The 14,517-nt window shown below is 41.3% G+C and overlaps 1 protein-coding gene across 2 annotated transcripts in view; it reads left to right on the top strand.

Annotated features, from left to right (window-relative positions):
- Positions 1-740: 740 nt before the first annotated feature.
- IMMP2L (inner mitochondrial membrane peptidase subunit 2) overlaps positions 741-14,517 on the top strand; it is a 935,747-nt gene continuing 921,970 nt past the window's right edge. The window contains exons 1-2 of one of the 2 annotated variants that reach the window (XM_022583030.2): positions 741-794; positions 1,298-1,370. The gene's annotated coding sequence lies outside the window, so the exon portion shown is untranslated. Of the gene's footprint in view, positions 795-1,297; positions 1,371-14,517 lie in introns of those variants that run through there. The other variant, XM_089917009.1, reaches the window with a different exon arrangement.

The raw sequence follows: 14,517 nt of genomic DNA on the forward strand, positions 1-14,517 counted from the left end.
ACTAGGTTTTTAAAACTTTAGAATTAGTTTTGAACCCAAAGTACCAGAATGTCTGGTACTTAGATTTGTATTGAATGATTTGCACAGAATAGTTTGTCAGTATCCAGAAGGACGATAAAGACAGACACAATCAAGGATATAATTGGCGAAGGGTTAAAAAAAAAAAGTAGTAGGTTTCACTTTCTTCGAAGGTTTTAATAACCCAGTTAAGAGTTTGTGTCATTTGAATGCAAAAGCTTAGGTATGAAATTCCAGTTTCTCCAAAGTAAACCACTTGTTCTGGGTTATTCCTTCTGGCTTGTTTAGAAGCGGCAACATCGAATAGTTTTCCCGTACCCACATTAGTAGAAAAATCGCCGAAAGGACGAGTCCAGAGGGGAGAGCCCCAATAAGGCAGCTTGCCACTGTAGCTGTGCACTCAAAACAACTGCTGGGGTCTCGGTTTCCTCATCTGTAAAACAAGGGGAGAGGATGAAGTCACAGTCTCACAGATTTTCAACTCTTTGTTGCCCTCTCTCAGCCGTTAGTACAGCGCTGAGCTCAGGGCAAATGCTCAATAATTGCCTGCTAGGCATGGGTTGTTTTTGATCCGTTTCAAATCCAGGCCGGGTTTTGGGCCTATCCCGCGCAGGCGTTCGGAAGTACAGCTTTACCGCTGGGGGCGGAGCTTCGCGAAGCTCCCGCGCTCCGGGGGCGGGGGCGGAGCTTGCCGCCGGCGGAGGGCGGAACCCACGCGGGGACTTCTCTTGGGCAGAGCGGCGCAGCGGGTGCGGAGGGCGGGGATTTGGGGTCAGGTAGGGCGCTGTGAGGTTGGCTGGGGTGGGCAGGTGGGGTGCCGCTGCCGACCCTTGGTGGCCCCCAGGGCTTGGGCCCCTTAGCCCGGAGTTAGCCCCAGAGGGGACGAGTGTTGCTGGGAGGCGGAGGGCTGCTTGGCCGCGAGTCCTGTGGTGATCGCGAGCATGTGTGCGGGCGCGTGTTTATCTGAGGCCCCGCGGGGCGGCCAACCCCGGACCCCTCCTCCTTCCGCCAGCGCGGGTAGGAAACCGGAGCTCAGAGACCGGGACGCCAGGCCTGGAGCCGACGAGCTCCTTCCCGCTGGCGAGGCGCCCCCAGGTCGCGCCCTCTCTTCGTTCCCCCCACCAGAGGGGACAACTCCGGCCCAAGTCCTGGCCGAGAGGGAGCGCTGTGGAGACGCGCTGCCTTCTGTCTGGACACGTTGGGCGAGTGGTGGGAGTTCCAGAGGCTTGAATGTCAGGGTTTTGAAACACGTGTTTGTCTCTGTCATTTTTACTTTTAGGGTTTTGGCCAAATTGGGCGAGGGCACAAAGTAACCACTTACCCCTTCTCACCGAGGAGGAACGGGAGAAAGGGTAAGTAAGGAATGGTTAGGGGTGGAAGGAGCTAGGACTTTATCCTGAAAGAAGACTGAGCCGGAGAGAGAAGGACTAGATCCAGAACTGCCCTTGGATCTTGGGGCCAAACTGTACGTTTTCAGCAGGAACCTAAGGCCCACCTTCAAGGGTCACAGGCTCCAAGTCGAAGAGGTTTTTATTTTCAGGTGTTTTGGAGTCTGTAAGTTGGCTGGGACTTTGACAGCTGGCATAGGTCCCTTTTAGCCACTTGACCTGGCAGAAAACTGTCATTACCCTTCACCTCTCGGTAGTTGTCTGTCTGGTAGTTGTACTGTAGTTGTCTGTCTCAGGCCCCCATCTCTTAGCTAACTTGGAATAATCTCTGAGACTGTGAAATTAAAGCATCATTGCTCTCCTTGATAATGAACAGGAACCCCTCCAAGGATCTTTACATTTTAAAAGGGGACTCCTGTAAAAATCCTTTAGGACTCCAAAGCATAAAGTTAATAACAGTGTTACAAGTGTTGAAGTTCTTTTGGAATCTTCTCTTAAGCTCATAGAGAAAGGTATTTTGGGAGGGAGAAATGACCAGACTGGGCCTTTTCTTCTTGACTTTCCCTTTGATACCTCCTCACCAGCATTTGCTTCACTTCTGAAACGTTGCCAAACAGCATATTGAAGTCTTTGAAGGTTTGCTGTGATTTTTCAGTGTGGGCTCTTTTAACGGTTCTTCTCTGGAACTTTTCCATGATCCCTCCCACCCCTAGTATTAGTTAAATGAGACACAACTGCTCTCAGAAGTTTGGAAACACCTTATGCATCCTCTGTGTCCCATATAAAGAAATGTTTTGAATTAGTTAAAACTCGGGTAAGCCACAGGCAAGGATTTTATAAATCACATTCTTGGATACTTACACAGGAAAACTGGAATTGCCCTCCGTGGCATCTTGACATTGGCTGCCTGTGTCCTGAATCTTTATTATTTGTGTGTGCTCAACTGGCAGATGGCCACATAACTTACTTTCTGAAAAAAATAGGAAATAGTTGTTTATTGGTGATAGGTTCATTTATTGATTCAATAGATTTTTTTTTTTTTTACCAGAGTGCTGAGCACTTTGATGTGAGTAAGGTGGTGAGAATGAGGAGACTGTTGGAGATGACCATTTGGGGGCAGGCCTTTTACCGGTTTTCTGTGTTTTTTCTGAATAGTTAAGTGTTAATGTAGAAGACATTCACTGTACTGCTGATGGTGGTTGCAGTGGTGTGGGAGAACAGCGTTATTTCCTGCCTTACTGATATTTTCAGAAATGAACGTTCAAGGATGACTGACCATGGTGATTTGTGTCCTGTAGTAAAGTTATAGTCATTTTCCAGTGTAATAAATGTATTGAACCAGCATTATAATTAGATGAGGATAATTTTTTGAATTGTTCCAGAAAAATGACCTAAGATTAGAAAGCATGGACAATGTTAAGGATGATGCACTTAGGAAAATAAATGCTAAAGTAGGCTGTGCACTTGTGTGGGTTTCTTTACATTTAGCCTCGCTTTTTTTTGTTTCTTTTAATTTTTAAATTTATTTTTGTAATTTAATTTTTATTGGAGTATAGTTGATTTAAAATATGTTAATTTTTGCTGTACAGCAAAGTGAATCAGTTATACATATACATATATCCACTTTTTTTTAGATTCTTTTCCCATATAGGTCATTACAGAGTAGTAAGAGTTCCGTGTGCTATACAGTAGGTCCTTATTAGTTATCTGTTTTATATATAGTAGTGTGTATATGTCAATCCCAATTTTTTTTTTTGACCGTGCTGAGTGGCTTGCGGGGTCTTAGTTCGCTGACCAGGGATTGAACCCCAGGCCCCGGGCAGCAGAAGTGCTGAGTCCTAACCACTGGACTGCCAGGGAATTCCCATAACCTCTTTTTTTTTTTTTTTTTTAATTGAAGTGAAACAAGTTGTCTTTTTTTGGTTACAAAAGTTATATAAGGTAAAAAAAAAGTTACTTAAAATTAAATCTTGCAAGGTTATAAAAGGTAGAATGTGAGTCTCATCTGAAATCAGTCTCAGATGACCACTGCTGGGTAAAAATGGTAGGTTTCTGCCTTTTACCTTCATATTCTTGGCTATTTACCTCTGCTCTTTGTTCCACTCCAAATCCTGCGTGGAAGTAGCATGCCTTTTATAGTCTTTCAGACATGGATGTGAATCCTGACTCTTATTATATTAGCTCTGCGACTGTAGGCCAGTTAAAACTTCTTTGCCCCTAACTTCTCATCTATCAAGACAGAACAATGAGTATATTAAAAAGAAAGTGTAAGAACAGTGCCTGGTACACAGATACTGTTAACTTCCCTTCCTGTTTCTCTGTCGGGTCACCCACTTTCTTTTGATCTTGCTTGTGATTGTGGAAAGCATTCTAGTACTTACTTTCCTAAAGGTGCTAAGCTTCTTGGGTATTTGCATTTTCACAGGTGATCACCTTTTCTGTCTGATCCTAGAATTTCTGGGACAAGGACTGACACCTGATTCCCTCTACCAGATCATTCCACATCGGAAAGAGTGTCAGCTTGAAAAGTGAAGGGGAAGGGTTTCCATAATGTGTTTAAAAAGCTCTGACGCTGTTCCCACAGTGAGAAAGACATACTACCACATTTAGCTGAGTGTTTAAAGTTAGGATTTTTATTTCAGAAATGTCTTTGGTTTATAAGAATTACAATAAAAATTCTGATGCTTCATGTCCAAACTGTCATGATTTTGCCAAGTCGTGGGTTTAATATACAGCTAAGCTGTGTATTTAGTGTAGCTAATACTGTTCTGGAAGCCAAGAAAGACAAGTCCACAGACATCTGATTTCACACCAGACATCTGGTTTCACTTTGCTAAAGACTACATTTTGTCAGTAGATTACAGGCATATCAGCTGTACTGCTGTAGTTTGTGGCATTTCTATCATAAGCTGCGGTCTGTAGGATTTAGTATGATGTTTTATTCAAATGACAGCACACTGTAAATGAGCACCTGGTCAGATAAGCATATTTCCCACAGGTGTCTTCTAGTGTCATGGTTCTTACAAGTTAACAAGGTGAAATAGTTTCTATCCTTGGTGATTTTTTGTGGAAGAAAATATTCTTAAGGAAAAGCCTCACTTAAGAACTCCTTGTATTCCTCAAAATTTTCAAGACCACTTTTGTTTGTCATGTTGAACAAATAAAATAACAAATAGCATTTAGATTTCCAGGCCAGGACCCCAAAGCTTTGCTAACTCATTGTGTGCCTTTGTGTATTAGTGATACTATAGACTGTAACCAACACTTATAATAGTGTTTTGGAGAATAATGTATTCTGAGTTGCAACCTAGAATGGCTGGACCACATCTCTCCATTTTGAGGTGGTCAGGGGTGTGGAAATACTCTGGAGAAATATTCCTGGGTTCTTGGGCCAGCTCTGTCATTGCTGTGTGACCTTGGACACAAATTTCCCATCTGTAAAATGGGGTACTAATTATAAATGATTACTGTGAGTTTTAGGGAGTTTTTTTTTTTTTTTTTCCCCTCACCTCGGAAATGCAGGATCTTAGTTCCCTGACCAGGGATGGAACCCGCACCCCCTGCTGTGGAAGCATGGAGTCTTAACCACTGGACTGCAGGGAAGTCCCAGTGAGTCCAGGCTTGTGGCTCCAGCTGAAGGGAATTACCCACTGAAGCTGGGACTTGGCAGTGGGACTGGGAAAGGGGTATGGAGAATCATGACAAAGGGGAGGAGTGGTGAACTGAGAGAGGAAGGTGCCAGTGTTTTGCTCAGTCCATGGACACAGGTTGTTGAATTACTTGACTCAGAGAAAGAACCACCTTTATCTCAGCTTTCTGCTAATCTTTTGTCAGCTGCTCCCTTGGAGACTCTTAGCTCCTTATTGCCCGCTTAGTCCAATGACAGATTTTCTCTTTGTCACCTTTGTACTATGTTAATAACCATATGTTTCTATTTTTTTTAATGGGTGGGACTTAATAATAGATGTCTGTACTTCCTTAAGATCTGGATTCTTTTTCTATACTTAAAGTCCCCTTGATCTTTTTTCCTTTCATTGGCCTACAGTTCATACATTAATTCCTTTTTAAAATTTTCTGTATGCTGTGTGCATTGAACTAGTGCTGAGGATAGAAAGTTGAAAAGTCACTTTCCTTGACCAAGGAGCTTAAAGTCTATAGGACAGTGGACATCTTGACCAACAGTTCAAATATTGTGTGCTATTTGCTCTAATGGAGATACCTACACATGCAAAACAAGCCTAGCAGAAGCTCTTGATCCCTGACAGGAATGCCAGAGAAGGGCTTTAGCCGTGGTTGTGTTTGAGCCGAATCTTGACAGCTGAGTAGGATTGGGCAGGGTGACAAGCAGCACAGAGCATTTCCAGGTGGAGCTAATAACATGAATAGTTGTGTGGTATTATGAGAGCATAGTGTGTTCTGGGAACTGTAGGCAGGTCATTATATTAGAGTGTGAAGGGCAAAGTCAGGCGTGAAAGGAGATGAAAGTAGAAAGCTAATTCAGGGCGCATTTCCCATCCCATGTGTTGTAGTGAGCCACTGAAGAAATGTGAATGGCCTGAAAGATCACCCTGAAAGCAGTGTGCTGGGTAGATTGGGGTCCAGTGGGGTGGGGATGGGGTAAGATTGGGGGCCGGAGTGGACAGTGCAGTTAGCGTGGATGATAGGAGGTTGAGAGCCCAGACAAAGGCAGAAGTAGTAGGGGTGCTCAGAAGTGAGAATGTGTAGGAGAATATCTAGCAGGAGGGAGAGCTGGCTGGTCTTTGCGACTGTTTGAATGTGAAGGGAATGGGAGAGTGAGGCTGACTAGAATGCCTGCCAGGTTTCTGGGTAGTGGGAGGGAAAAGAGAAGAGGAAGCAGTTCTGAGGGGGAAGGTGATAGTTCAGATTTGGACACGTTGTGTTTAACGTGCTTGTGGGGCATGTCATTGGTGAGTTGGAGGCATCTAGGGGGCAGTTGATATGGTCTTGGAGCATCACAAGAGCTGGGGAGGCTGGAGATACAGATTTCTGAGTGCTTGCCACATGGAGAGTGGTTGAAGGCATGGGTAAGGATAAAAGTGCTCAGAGGAACTGCATGGAAAGAGAAGAGAAAAAGGCTGAAAGTAAGTCCTAGAGGATATTGACATTTTAGGGACAAACCAAGAAAAAGAAAGATGTAAGGATGCTGAAGGAGAGTGACCAGAGAGGCTGGGAGAAAAGAGAAAGCAAAACTTTTCAGGTTCTGGGCGGAGTGAACTGCCCTGGGTGAAGGGGTAAACAGTAGGGGAGGGAGTGGGGCTAGAGTAGATAGGCCTGGGTACTTTCTCAGAGCTTCTGGCTTCATTGGTCTTCAGTTCAGACGGTTGCCTGTAATCAGTGTTCTTTGTCACACCTTCTTGTGAATGAAAATCAAGTTGTCCCTTTGTTTGCCTAATCTCTCGCTTAAAAAAAAATTCATACCTGATCTTACCTTCGGGTATCTCATTTTACCCCATTTATCCTATTCTTTCTTGGCCTAGGGTTCCACTGCTGTCTTGCTCTCAACATGTCCGGCCTTTTTGCATACGTTATGAGAAATTGAAAAATTTCAGAAGAGTGTCTACTAGGAGGCCAAGGTGGAAATAACCATACCAAACATAAAAACCCAAAAACAAAAACCATACAATTCAGCAAATACTTTTTAGTATCTACTATCTATCTTCAAGGCTCTGGATACAAAGATATATAAGATGGGAAGGATGAATAATATAGGGACCCTACCGTTAAGGAGCCCTCAGGCCAGTAAGAGAAATGGATGTGTAAATAAATGCCTTGTGCAGTATGTGCTATTTAGAGGTAGAGTTCAGGGTAAGATGGATGCCGAAAAATGGGCTTCTTTATTTTGTGTGATCCTGAAGGCTTCATGGAGGAGGTGATGCTTGAGTTAAAGCTTGCAGTGGAGTTAAGGTGTGGGGTGATGGGGTTCAGGGAGAGGAATCAGGGGAATAAAATATTCCTTGGTGGCTCCATGAAAGTAGCAGAATGGGTATGAGTTTCCCATCTCTTCTTCCTTCTTGTTCTGCTTCGTTTATTGCAAGGTATCTTTGTCTTAGGGGATAAGGATGTTTTAGCTAACATGTAGGGATATCCACAGTTTCTCCCTTTGTGGCATAAACTTTCTGTGAATTTATCACCACTGGTTTATTATATATTAGATGGCTAAAACAGACCAAAGCAATTAAATCAGAATTTCTGGGGGATGATGTCCAGGTATGGGTAATTTTCAAAGTGCCCTAAGCATTCAGAGTAGAGAACCACTGGCTAAAACATGGTACAGAAGAAAAGTGTCAGGTTTGGAGCTAAAAAACTGTAGGTTGAATTCTTGCAATTCCTTTTAATAACAATGTGTCCTTAGTTAAGTTACATTTACAGCAGATGTGGTTGTAACAGTGAAATGTTCCATTGACTTTCTCTAGGAGTAGACAGGCTAAGAGCCAGCCACCTTGTCCTGCAAGATAGTAACCTTTTTATGGATGGGACTTAAGATTTCACCATCATGAGCATTTTGATACTATATTTTACTATGTGTAATGCTAAAAGTTGAAGACTTAAAGCAAAAAAGCAAATCCTTAAAGAAACAATGAACAGTGGAATTTTTCTTAGTGTGACATATTCTGTTTAAAATTACACAAATGTTTATTGTGATTAAGGTTGTAAAGTGTATAAATATCCTCAATGTCAATAATGTAATTGTTTAGTATTAACATGCTATAAATGTTAGGTTTTTATTTTCAAAATCTGTACACTTAAAAAAAAATCCAGAATTCTTTCAGAAGATAGTAAAAACCCCAAAAAGTACCATGAAGAGTCACAAATTCAATTATATTGCAGGTCTCATCATGTCTGTTAAGTATGCGGCGACATGTGCTGTATCTCTGTGCTGTGGAAAGCCTGGTGTGTTAGTGCCGGTTGTGTAATCATATAGAAATGATCATTCTTACAGTATTATAACTTATTTTACTTGAGAAGTGGTGTCACTTAATGACAAGGAAACTGAATCTAAAGCCTAGAGACTATTCCCGACGTGGTTTAAGTGCTCACTCCTATGTGGTAGTAGGTAAGTTAGCCTCTCTGAGCCTTTTATGTAAAATCTGGATGCATTTGTTCTCTGTTGCTTTGTACCATATCGAAAACTTTGTGGCTGAAAACAACAGTAATCGTTTATTATCTCATGGTTGCTATGGGTCCGCAATTCAGGTGGTTCTGGCTCAGGGTCCCGTGAGGTTGTCAGCAGATACCAGGTGGAGGTGCAGTTAGTGGAAGGTGTGCCTGGGGCTAAAAGATTCACTTCCATAGGGGCTGGCAAGTCGGTGCTGGCAAGTTGGTTCCTCTCCACGAGCTGTCCTCACTCAGGCTTTCCCAGAGTCCCATACCAAGAGACCAAGTTCTCTTCAGTGTCCCCCAGCACCTTTACCCTAGCGCTGGGTACTTTGTTGGTGCTTACTTGGTATTTGCTGAACTGAGTTGGATCCCTGGTGAAACTCCAGCCTTTGTGCCTCCCCTGAAACTTTAGATACAGAAGGTTGATTTTTGCTCAGGTGGTGGTGGTGGTGATGGTGATGGTGGTGGTGGTGACTCCTGCCAGAACCATTCTTAAGCCTGTCTTATGGGTCCCTGTTTTGCCACTGGAGTCCTTAGCCTCTCCCAAATGACTCAGGTGTTTGGGTCTGCCAGTGCTTAGCCCTGCCTTGTCGTTGATGAACAGAGCAAACAAGCACACACCCCCCCCCCGCAGTGGTTCCGTGTGACTGTTTCAAGATCTTAGTGAACTCCTGCTCAGTTTGGTAACTCATAGCGTGTTTCTGACGTCTGAGATTAAGAATACCTAGAAGATAAAAATGTACGTCTTTCTTCCATGTAATATATCATAAAAAGTAAAATTTTGCAATTTTATCCAAAACTTTATTCTGAGAGCCAGGTCTTTGTAATGGCACTTTGACACACACACTTTTATATATCTTTCTGTTGAAAAATGTTTATAGCATTTACGGTCAACTTTTGAAAAGTCATCTTGCTTGTGGCCGGAGGACACATTGTAAACACATTATCAAGTTCTAGTTTTGGCATCATGTTCAGCAAAGACATTTTTTAAAGAAAAGGGAAATGCTTGTAATATCATGTTTTGTATTTTAGGACAATTTAATTTCATATGATTTTCGCATTATGTAGACCAGTAAGTTCAGAGCATCTCAGGATTGTTTTCTCCTTTCTGTGCTCTCTTGTGGATTTTTCTGCAGATTTCCCTCTTTCGTAATTCTTTACCTTCTTAGCCACTACCTGCCTTCTACATCTGTTGTCTATACTTAATTTTCTCCGTGTCTTTGGACTTAGTCTACCAATGTCATGTTAGATGCTGAGCAGGCTATGAGGGGCAGAGCAGGATTGGGAGGAGTGGTGGGTGTGTGAGGCAGAATGTCTCTGAAGGTTGATGGCCAAGGGTGTTCTTTCCTAAACAGGTGAAAGTGCACCTCTGAAGCAATGATTGAACAGATTAGAGTTGCCACAGATAATTTACCTTAACTTTAAAAATATACTTTATTTTTTGGAGTAGTTTTAGGTTTACAGCAAAATTGAGTGGAAGGTACAGAGATTTCCCACATGCTCTCTACCCCTACACATGCAGAGCCTCTCCCATTATCAACATTACTTCCCAGAATGGTACATTTATTACAATTGATAAACCTACATTGACACATCATTATGCCTAATGCTCAGAGTTTACATTAGGGTTCACTTTTTTTTATAATTTAAATTTATTTATTTAATTTTTGGCTGTGTTGGGTCTTCGTTTCTGTGCGAGGGCTTTCTCTAGTTGCAGCAAGCGGGGGCCCACTCTTCATCGCAGTGCGCGGGCCTCTCACTGTTGCGGGCTCTCTTGTTGCGGAGCACAGGCTCCAGACGCACAGGCTCAGTAGTTGTGGCTTACTGGCCTAGTTGCTCCGCGGCATGTGGGATCTTCCCAGACCAGGGTTCGAACCTGTGTCCCCTGCATTGGCAGGCAGATTCTCAACCACTGCACCACCAGGGAAGCCCCTAGGGTTCACTCTTCGTGTGTACGTTCTATGGGTTTGGACAAATGTGTAATGTCATGGATTCACCATTATAGTATCATACAGAGTAGTTTCACTGCTCTAGAGATCCACTGTGCTCTACCCATTCATCAGTCTTTCCTAATCCTTGGCAACCACAGATCTTTTTACTGTCTGCATAGTTTTGCCTTTTCCAGAATATCATGTACGTGGAATATACACACACACACACACACACACACACACACATACATATGTATGCCTGAATTTTTAGTTTGCCTGTGGTAGCAGATTATTTACTAAGCATTTTGGTATTTTTCCAAGAGCTTAGTTGTTTAGTAGTTACTTTAATAAGAGTTTTATTAGTGTCAGATTAAGATACTAAATACCTATTATTTGGTTTGTTAAGTATTAACAATTTAGTGTTATTATCTAAGAGTAGTTTGAGGCACTTTATAAACTAATTAGCTTGTGTTTTTAATGAGTCTATTTTTTATGGGTAAGAGAAGTACTATAATCTGAACAAATGGGTTATGAAAACACATTAGAAGATTAATAGTTTGAGGCATATCTGGTGTATATGGCTGCATGACGTTAATACTCTAAACATTTTATTAAAACTATTATTTTGAAATTAAAAATAGGCATTAAATGTAAATTTCTAGACATTAAAGTGGTGATGTATAGTGACAAAAATATGGAATGGGGTTATGAAGACTTTTTATTCAAGTGCTAGCTCTACTATCAGCTATGTGAACATGAACTTTTGGTCTCTGAGTTTCATTTTCCTTTTGGGAAAATGGAGATTAAAGTATACTTCATTGGTTAATTTTGAGGACTGTGTATGTAAGCTGTTTATTTGAAACCTATGTAAATTTTAACTCATTACAAAGAAATGTGAAGAATTATTTGGTTAATGAGTCATACTTGGTTACTGTCTCCAACTTAAATTTTTTTTTCTTTTTTTTTTGTTTTGTAGAAGAGTCCTCAAGGGAAATAATGATTTGGGGTTAAGAAGGTAGTACTTCTGAAAAGATGCTTATTTATCTGTGCCTGGGGGCGGGGGGGGAACTGCATTTTTTTAATCTGAATTTGTCTTACTGATTAAGCCTGCTTGTGTCTTCTTATGAAAGGTGTACATTTTGGGATATTCTGCTTGCGTGCTTGGCTCCTAATCATATTTATTACCTAGCTGTCAGCTTGAAATGTTAGTCCTCCTTCCAAAAGCATGAATTATAGTGTCACATTCTGTATAGAGTCAGAGACACATTATTTCCTGTTTATGGTGAGAAAAACCTGGATTCTAAAGCTCTTATGACCAGACTCTGTGTGGTTGAAGCCACTAGGGCAGGGTAGAGTTTGGTAGAGAGATTCTGGGGGGAGAGCATAAAAATAGTCCTGTGAAGTTGAAATCCTGAGGCAGTTGGTGTATTGAATATAATCCTAGTTTTCAATCAGAATGTCCCCCTCTTTTATAATACGTAGACCTGTGGTCAGTGACATTCTAATGAATTAAAATTATAGAAAACTTTACACTTTTGAGTTTGAGAATGCTCAAGAGAGCTTAATTAATACAAGACAAAACTGTAATAGTCATTTCCTGTCAGGACAGTTGATATCATTTCCTGTCAGGACAGTTGATATCTTTATTATATTGTAATCTCAACTTTTTGTGTCTCTACTAATGTACAGTATTTTAAGAGGATTAATCTAACAAGTGTATAGGATCAGTTGGAAGGTAGAGGGAGTAATGAAAAGTAGACCAGTTGGGAAGCTGTAATTTACTTACAAGGTAGTGAGGATTTTCACTATGATAATTGTGGGAATAGAAAGTAAGAAATGCACAGAAACCATAAAAGAGAAGAATAGTGAAACTTGACTATATTAAAATTCTGCACTGCCAAAAACAGATTAAAAAAACTATATCAAAAAGCAAAGGCAGGGCTTCCCTGGTGGCGCAGTGGTTGAGAGTCTGCCTGCCAATGCAGGGGGCACAGGTTCGAGCCCTGGTCTGGGAAGGTTCCACATGCCACGGAGCAACTAGGCCCGTGAGCCACAGCTACTGAGCCTGTGCTTCTGGAGCCTGTGCTCCGCAACAAGAGGCCGCGACAGTGAGACGCCCACACACTGCGATGAAGAGTGGCCCCCGCTCGCCGCAACTAGAGAAAGCCCTTGCACAGCAACGAAGACCTGACACAGCCAAAAATAAATAAATAAATTTACTAAAAAAAAAAAAAAAGCAAAGGCAAACTAGGATGATTTGCAATTCATATCATAGGAAAAGGGCTAATTTCATAAATATATTAATTCATATAATTGGAAAATTCATACTGTAGGAAAAGGGCTAATTCATAAATATATTGAAAATAACAACTCTGGGAAAAAGACCAACAATCAGAAAAATGGACAAAGATGAAAGGATATGAAAGGCAGTTCATAAAAGAGAAATGCAAAATAAAACTTCAGTGAATACTCATTTTTCAACCTATCAAATTGGTAAAGAAACAAATTTTGAACACATGAGGTGTTACTAAGGGTATGGGAAAATAGGCAATGTCATTATTGCTAATGGATGTAGGAATTTTTGTTGAGACCAATTTAGAAATAGTTATCAAAACTTAAAATACACATATCGTTTGATCCCCCTACCAGAATTTAACCCACAAATCTTGTACTTACGTGAAATAATGTATATTTAAGGATATTCTTGGCAGCAATTGGAAACAAGTGCTCATCTTTAGGGGACTGGATAAATAAATTATGGTACATGTAGTGAAATACTTAGTAGCTGTTAAAAAGAATAAAGCAATTTATGTACACTGAAATGGAATAATTATTAAGTCAAAAAGGCAAGGTACAGAACAGTGGGTATTAGTAGGTTATTTTGGAGGAGACTAAATTAAAATATGTATTTTCTTGTATATGCACAGAGTATCTCTGGAGGGAATTATAAGAAAATGGAAAATGCCTCTGGGGGTTGAAACTTGGTGGCTGGATAACAGGGATGGGAAGGAGTTTCATTTTCCACTGTATACCCCTTTTTGGATATCCTGAATTTTGTATTATACCCCCCGACCCCCTCCAAAAAAAAACCTAAAAAAGGAAGAAACATCTTCAACTCAAAATATATTTCTGTAATACTTATAGCCAACTCTGAAAAATTAGGGAATAGAAAAGTGAATTAAAAAAGAGCTCTGGGGCTTCCCTGGTGGCGCAGTGGTTGAGAGTCCACCTGCCGATGCAGGGGACACGGGTTCGTGCCCCGGTCCAGGAAGATCCCACATGCCGCGGAGCGGCTGGGTCCGTGAGCCGTGGCCGCTGAGCCTGCGCGTCTGGAGCCTGTGCTCCGCAACGGGAGAGGCCACAACAGTGAGAGGCCCGTGTACCGCAAAAAAAAAAGAGCTCTGGTTCATATATCTGATGAGGGGTTAATATCCAGAGTATATAAAAATTCTTACAACAAAACAACAAGCACAAACAGTCCAATTAAAAATTGAGCAAAGGACCTGAAGAAACATTTCTTCAAAGAAGATATATAAATGGCTGATAAGCACATGAGAAGCTCAAAATCACTAATCATTAGGGAAATGCACGCTTGTTAGGATGGCTATTATTAAAAAACATAGAAATTAACAAGTGTTGGTGAGGATGTGGAGAAATTGGAAAATTTGTGCACTCTTAGTGAGAATGTAAAATGCTACAGGTGCTTTGGAAGGCAGTTCCTCAAAAAAAATGAAAATAATGTTTCCATATGATCCAACAGTTCCACTTCTGGGTATATGCCCTAAAGAATTTAAAGCAAGATCTCGAAGACCTATGTTCATAGCAGCACTATTCAAAATAGCCAGAAGGTGGGAGCAACCCAAGTGTCCATGGGCGGATGAATGAACAAAATGTGGTATATGCACACAGTGGAATTTTATTCAGTCTTAAAGAGGCAGGAAATTCTGACACATGCTGCAGATGGATGAACCTTGAGGACATTATGGTAACCAAAATAAGTCAGTCATGAGAAGACAAATACTATATGATTCCATTTATATGAGGTACCTAGAATAGTCAAA

The sequence above is a fragment of the Delphinapterus leucas genome, chromosome 9 (assembly GCF_059928025.1).
Source record: "Delphinapterus leucas isolate spDelLeu-1000000601 "Yukka" chromosome 9, BTC_Dleu_Yukka2, whole genome shotgun sequence".
In the NCBI taxonomy this organism is placed as follows: domain Eukaryota; kingdom Metazoa; phylum Chordata; class Mammalia; order Artiodactyla; family Monodontidae; genus Delphinapterus; species Delphinapterus leucas.